At 50.0% G+C, this 6,708-nt stretch overlaps 3 non-coding genes across 3 annotated transcripts; all 3 read right to left on the bottom strand.

Annotated features, from left to right (window-relative positions):
• Positions 1-1,165: 1,165 nt before the first annotated feature.
• On the bottom strand, positions 1,166-1,240 carry Trnal-caa. Its single transcript has one exon. It is a non-coding gene; the product is annotated as a tRNA-Leu (tRNA).
• A 1,430-nt stretch (positions 1,241-2,670) lies between these two features.
• Trnal-caa lies at positions 2,671-2,745 on the bottom strand. Its single transcript has one exon. It is a non-coding gene; the product is annotated as a tRNA-Leu (tRNA).
• A 2,333-nt stretch (positions 2,746-5,078) lies between these two features.
• Positions 5,079-5,153, bottom strand: Trnal-caa. Its single transcript has one exon. It is a non-coding gene; the product is annotated as a tRNA-Leu (tRNA).
• Positions 5,154-6,708: the final 1,555 nt, after the last annotated feature.

Below are 6,708 nucleotides of genomic sequence, written 5' to 3'. Positions count from 1 at the left end.
CCACGTATTAATACTTCAAAGTGTTTGTATTTTGTCACAGTGTCATATATAGATTGAAATTTCATGAACTTTTGTGTTTTGTTGTTGCAATCACTTCTTTTTATATTTTTCATGGTAACAGTCTGGAACTGCATTAAGGCTGATCGGAGAAGCTGTAAGGTCATCATTGTGCCTCTCAGATCTGTTCACTGAACGAGCTCAGTTCCAATGGCTGTTAGCAACGTTTCTTGAACTGGCACGTACACATCCTCTTGAGGATGATCTACTTCACCAGGCAGTTGTCATCGGTGTCTGCAAGGCTGCAGCTGTTATTGGAACAGTAAGTACATGTTTCTATTAGGTGTGATTTCAGTTAGAGGTGGATAAAGGCAGAAATTACAAATTTTTATTTCATTTCTTAATCAGTGTAAATACACAAAAAGCGGGTAAGGATACTCTCAGTGAAGAACGTCAGATCTGAAAAACACATTGAACAATGTGAGCCTTTTAAAGAACTTCACATTATTGAAAAAAGAAAAGTTAAAAGAGGTAAGTGATTGATTGTGCTAAGAGATAATAAGAAGACAGGTTCATCAAGACTATCATAGAAAAATTTTCAGACGGGAAAACTCAAGGACAACCAAGAATGAGAGTTTTAGATAGTGTGGTAAAGGGCTCAAATAAAAGAAAAAAGAAAGGTAAAAAGGTGATTGATTGTAGAGAACACTGTAAAAACAGACAGTTTTGGTAAAATATTGTCAAATCAGCTGAAAAATACTTACCTTGTAATTGATTTGTAATAATAATAAAATTGTTCCCGAATGAGATATTCACTCTGCAGCAGAGTGTGCGCTGATATGAAACTTCCTGGCAGATTAAAACTGTGTGCCCGACCGAGACTCGAACTCGGGACCTTTGCCTTTCGCGGGCAAGTGCTCTACCAACTGAGCTACCGAAGCACGACTCACGCCCGGTACTCACAGCTTTACTTCTGCCAGTACCTCGTCTCCTACCTTCCAAACTTTACAGAAGTTCTCCTGCGAACCTTGCAGAACTAGCACTCCTGAAAGAAAGGATATTGCGGAGACATGGCTTAGCCACAGCCTGGGGGATGTTTCCAGAATGAGATATTCACTCTGCAGCGGAGTGTGCGCTGATATGAAACTTCCTGGCAGATTAAAACTGTGTGCCCGACCGAGACTCGAACTCGGGACCTTTGCCTTTTGCGGGCAAGTGCTCTACCAACTGAGCTACCGAAGCACGACTCACGCCCGGTACTCACAGCTTTACTTCTGCCAGTACCTCGTCTCCTACCTTCCAAACTTTACAGAAGCTCTCCTGCGAACCTTGCAGAACTAGCACTCCTGAAAGAAAGGATATTGCGGAGACATGGCTTAGCCACAGCCTGGGGGATGTTTCCAGAATGAGATATTCACTCTGCAGCGGAGTGTGCGCTGATATGAAACTTCCTGGCAGATTAAAACTTTGTGCCCGATCGAGACTCGAACTCGGGACCTTTGCCTTTCGCGGGCAAGTGCTCTACCAACTGAGCTACCGAAGCACGACTCACGCCCGGTACTCACAGCTTTACTTCTGCCAGTACCTCGTCTCCTACCTTCCAAACTTTACAGAAGCTCTCCTGCGAACCTTGCAGAACTAGCACTCCTGAAAGAAAGGATATTGCGGAGACATGGCTTAGCCACAGCCTGGGGGATGTTTCCAGAATGAGATATTCACTCTGCAGCGGAGTGTGCGCTGATATGAAACTTCCTGGCAGATTAAAACTGTGTGCCCGACCGAGACTCGAACTCGGGACCTTTGCCTTTCGCGGGCAAGTGCTCTACCAACTGAGCTACCGAAGCACGACTCACGCCCGGTACTCACAGCTTTACTTCTGCCAGTACCTCGTCTCCTACCTTCCAAACTTTACAGAAGCTCTCCTGCGAACCTTGCAGAACTAGCACTCCTGAAAGAAAGGATATTGCGGAGACATGGCTTAGCCACAGCCTGGGGGATGTTTCCAGAATGAGATATTCACTCTGCAGCGGAGTGTGCGCTGATATGAAACTTCCTGGCAGATTAAAACTGTGTGCCCGACCGAGACTCGAACTCGGGACCTTTGCCTTTCGCGGGCAAGTGCTCTACCAACTGAGCTACCGAAGCACGACTCACGCCCGGTACTCACAGCTTTACTTCTGCCAGTACCTCGTCTCCTACCTTCCAAACTTTACAGAAGCTCTCCTGCGAACCTTGCAGAACTAGCACTCCTGAAAGAAAGGATATTGCGGAGACATGGCTTAGCCACAGCCTGGGGGATGTTTCCAGAATGAGATATTCACTCTGCAGCGGAGTGTGCGCTGATATGAAACTTCCTGGCAGATTAAAACTGTGTGCCCGACCGAGACTCGAACTCGGGACCTTTGCCTTTCGCGGGCAAGTGCTCTACCAACTGAGCTACCGAAGCACGACTCACGCCCAGTACTCACAGCTTTACTTCTGCCAGTACCTCGTCTCCTACCTTCCAAACTTTACAGAAGCTCTCCTGCGAACCTTGCAGAACTAGCACTCCTGAAAGAAAGGATATTGCGGAGACATGGCTTAGCCACAGCCTGGGGGATGTTTCCAGAATGAGATATTCACTCTGCAGCGGAGTGTGTGCTGATATGAAACTTCCTGGCAGATTAAAACTGTGTGCCCGACCGAGACTCGAACTCGGGACCTTTGCCTTTTGCGGGCAAGTGCTCTACCAACTGAGCTACCGAAGCACGACTCACGCCCGGTACTCACAGCTTTACTTCTGCCAGTACCTCGTCTCCTACCTTCCAAACTTTACAGAAGCTCTCCTGCGAACCTTGCAGAACTAGCACTCCTGAAAGAAAGGATATTGCGGAGACATGGCTTAGCCACAGCCTGGGGGATGTTTCCAGAATGAGATATTCACTCTGCAGCGGAGTGTGCGCTGATATGAAACTTCCTGGCAGATTAAAACTGTGTGCCCGACCGAGACTCGAACTCGGGACCTTTGCCTTTCGCGGGCAAGTGCTCTACCAACTGAGCTACCGAAGCACGACTCACGCCCGGTACTCACAGCTTTACTTCTGCCAGTACCTCGTCTCCTACCTTCCAAACTTTACAGAAGCTCTCCTGCGAACCTTGCAGAACTAGCACTCCTGAAAGAAAGGATATTGCGGAGACATGGCTTAGCCACAGCCTGGGGGATGTTTCCAGAATGAGATATTCACTCTGCAGCGGAGTGTGCGCTGATATGGAACTTCCTGGCAGATTAAAACTGTGTGCCCGACCGAGACTCGAACTCGGGACCTTTGCCTTTCGCAGGCAAGTGCTCTACCAACTGAGCTACCGAAGCACGACTCACGCCCGGTACTCACAGCTTTACTTCTGCCAGTACCTCGTCTCCTACCTTCCAAACTTTACAGAAGCTCTCCTGCGAACCTTGCAGAACTAGCACTCCTGAAAGAAAGGATATTGCGGAGACATGGCTTAGCCACAGCCTGGGGGATGTTTCCAGAATGAGATATTCACTCTGCAGCGGAGTGTGCGCTGATATGAAACTTCCTGGCAGATTAAAACTGTGTGCCCGACCGAGACTCGAACTCGGGACCTTTGCCTTTCGCGGGCAAGTGCTCTACCAACTGAGCTACCGAAGCACGACTCACGCCCGGTACTCACAGCTTTACTTCTGCCAGTACCTCGTCTCCTACCTTCCAAACTTTACAGAAGCTCTCCTGCGAACCTTGCAGAACTAGCACTCCTGAAAGAAAGGATATTGCGGAGACATGGCTTAGCCACAGCCTGGGGGATGTTTCCAGAATGAGATATTCACTCTGCAGCGGAGTGTGCGCTGATATGAAACTTCCTGGCAGATTAAAACTGTGTGCCCGACCGAGACTCGAACTCGGGACCTTTGCCTTTCGCGGGCAAGTGCTCTACCAACTGAGCTACCGAAGCACGACTCACGCCCGGTACTCACAGCTTTACTTCTGCCAGTACCTCGTCTCCTACCTTCCAAACTTTACAGAAGCTCTCCTGCGAACCTTGCAGAACTAGCACGCCTGAAAGAAAGGATATTGCGGAGACATGGCTTAGCCACAGCCTGGGGGATGTTTCCAGAATGAGATATTCACTCTGCAGCGGAGTGTGCGCTGATATGAAACTTCCTGGCAGATTAAAACTGTGTGCCCGACCGAGACTCGAACTCGGGACCTTTGCCTTTCGCGGGCAAGTGCTCTACCAACTGAGCTACCGAAGCACGACTCACGCCCGGTACTCACAGCTTTACTTCTGCCAGTACCTCGTCTCCTACCTTCCAAACTTTACAGAAGCTCTCCTGCGAACCTTGCAGAACTAGCACTCCTGAAAGAAAGGATATTGCGGAGACATGGCTTAGCCACAGCCTGGGGGATGTTTCCAGAATGAGATATTCACTCTGCAGCGGAGTGTGCGCTGATATGAAACTTCCTGGCAGATTAAAACTGTGTGCCCGACCGAGACTCGAACTCGGGACCTTTGCCTTTCGCGGGCAAGTGCTCTACCAACTGAGCTACCGAAGCACGACTCACACCCGGTACTCACAGCTTTACTTCTGCCAGTACCTCGTCTCCTACCTTCCAAACTTTACAGAAGCTCTCCTGCGAACCTTGCAGAACTAGCACTCCTGAAAGAAAGGATATTGCGGAGACATGGCTTAGCCACAGCCTGGGGGATGTTTCCAGAATGAGATATTCACTCTGCAGCGGAGTGTGCGCTGATATGAAACTTCCTGGCAGATTAAAACTGTGTGCCCGACCGAGACTCGAACTCGGGACCTTTGCCTTTCGCGGGCAAGTGCTCTACCAACTGAGCTACCGAAGCACGACTCACGCCCAGTACTCACAGCTTTACTTCTGCCAGTACCTCGTCTCCTACCTTCCAAACTTTACAGAAGCTCTCCTGCGAACCTTGCAGAACTAGCACTCCTGAAAGAAAGGATATTGCGGAGACATGGCTTAGCCACAGCCTGGGGGATGTTTCCAGAATGAGATATTCACTCTGCAGCGGAGTGTGCGCTGATATGAAACTTCCTGGCAGATTAAAACTGTGTGCCCGACCGAGACTCGAACTCGGGACCTTTGCCTTTTGCGGGCAAGTGCTCTACCAACTGAGCTACCGAAGCACGACTCACGCCCGGTACTCACAGCTTTACTTCTGCCAGTACCTCGTCTCCTACCTTCCAAACTTTACAGAAGCTCTCCTGCGAACCTTGCAGAACTAGCACTCCTGAAAGAAAGGATATTGCGGAGACATGGCTTAGCCACAGCCTGGGGGATGTTTCCAGAATGAGATATTCACTCTGCAGCGGAGTGTGCGCTGATATGAAACTTCCTGGCAGATTAAAACTGTGTGCCCGACCGAGACTCGAACTCGGGACCTTTGCCTTTCGCGGGCAAGTGCTCTACCAACTGAGCTACCGAAGCACGACTCACGCCCGGTACTCACAGCTTTACTTCTGCCAGTACCTCGTCTCCTACCTTCCAAACTTTACAGAAGCTCTCCTGCGAACCTTGCAGAACTAGCACTCCTGAAAGAAAGGATATTGCGGAGACATGGCTTAGCCACAGCCTGGGGGATGTTTCCAGAATGAGATATTCACTCTGCAGCGGAGTGTGCGCTGATATGGAACTTCCTGGCAGATTAAAACTGTGTGCCCGACCGAGACTCGAACTCGGGACCTTTGCCTTTCGCAGGCAAGTGCTCTACCAACTGAGCTACCGAAGCACGACTCACGCCCGGTACTCACAGCTTTACTTCTGCCAGTACCTCGTCTCCTACCTTCCAAACTTTACAGAAGCTCTCCTGCGAACCTTGCAGAACTAGCACTCCTGAAAGAAAGGATATTGCGGAGACATGGCTTAGCCACAGCCTGGGGGATGTTTCCAGAATGAGATATTCACTCTGCAGCGGAGTGTGCGCTGATATGAAACTTCCTGGCAGATTAAAACTGTGTGCCCGACCGAGACTCGAACTCGGGACCTTTGCCTTTCGCGGGCAAGTGCTCTACCAACTGAGCTACCGAAGCACGACTCACGCCCGGTACTCACAGCTTTACTTCTGCCAGTACCTCGTCTCCTACCTTCCAAACTTTACAGAAGCTCTCCTGCGAACCTTGCAGAACTAGCACTCCTGAAAGAAAGGATATTGCGGAGACATGGCTTAGCCACAGCCTGGGGGATGTTTCCAGAATGAGATATTCACTCTGCAGCGGAGTGTGCGCTGATATGAAACTTCCTGGCAGATTAAAACTGTGTGCCCGACCGAGACTCGAACTCGGGACCTTTGCCTTTCGCGGGCAAGTGCTCTACCAACTGAGCTACCGAAGCACGACTCACGCCCGGTACTCACAGCTTTACTTCTGCCAGTACCTCGTCTCCTACCTTCCAAACTTTACAGAAGCTCTCCTGCGAACCTTGCAGAACTAGCACTCCTGAAAGAAAGGATATTGCGGAGACATGGCTTAGCCACAGCCTGGGGGATGTTTCCAGAATGAGATATTCACTCTGCAGCGGAGTGTGCGCTGATATGAGGTACTGGCAGAAGTAAAGCTGTGAGTACCGGGCGTGAGTCGTGCTTCGGTAGCTCGGTTGGTAGAGCACTTGCCCGCGAAAGGCAAAGGTCCCGAGTTCGACTCTCGGTCGGGCACACAGTTTTAATCTGCCAGGAAGTTTCATATCA

The sequence above is a fragment of the Schistocerca piceifrons genome, chromosome 3 (assembly GCF_021461385.2).
Source record: "Schistocerca piceifrons isolate TAMUIC-IGC-003096 chromosome 3, iqSchPice1.1, whole genome shotgun sequence".
Taxonomy (NCBI): Eukaryota; Metazoa; Arthropoda; class Insecta; order Orthoptera; family Acrididae; genus Schistocerca; species Schistocerca piceifrons.
Note: the sequence above shows the minus strand (reverse complement) of the source record. Positions and strands in the feature narration are given on the sequence as shown.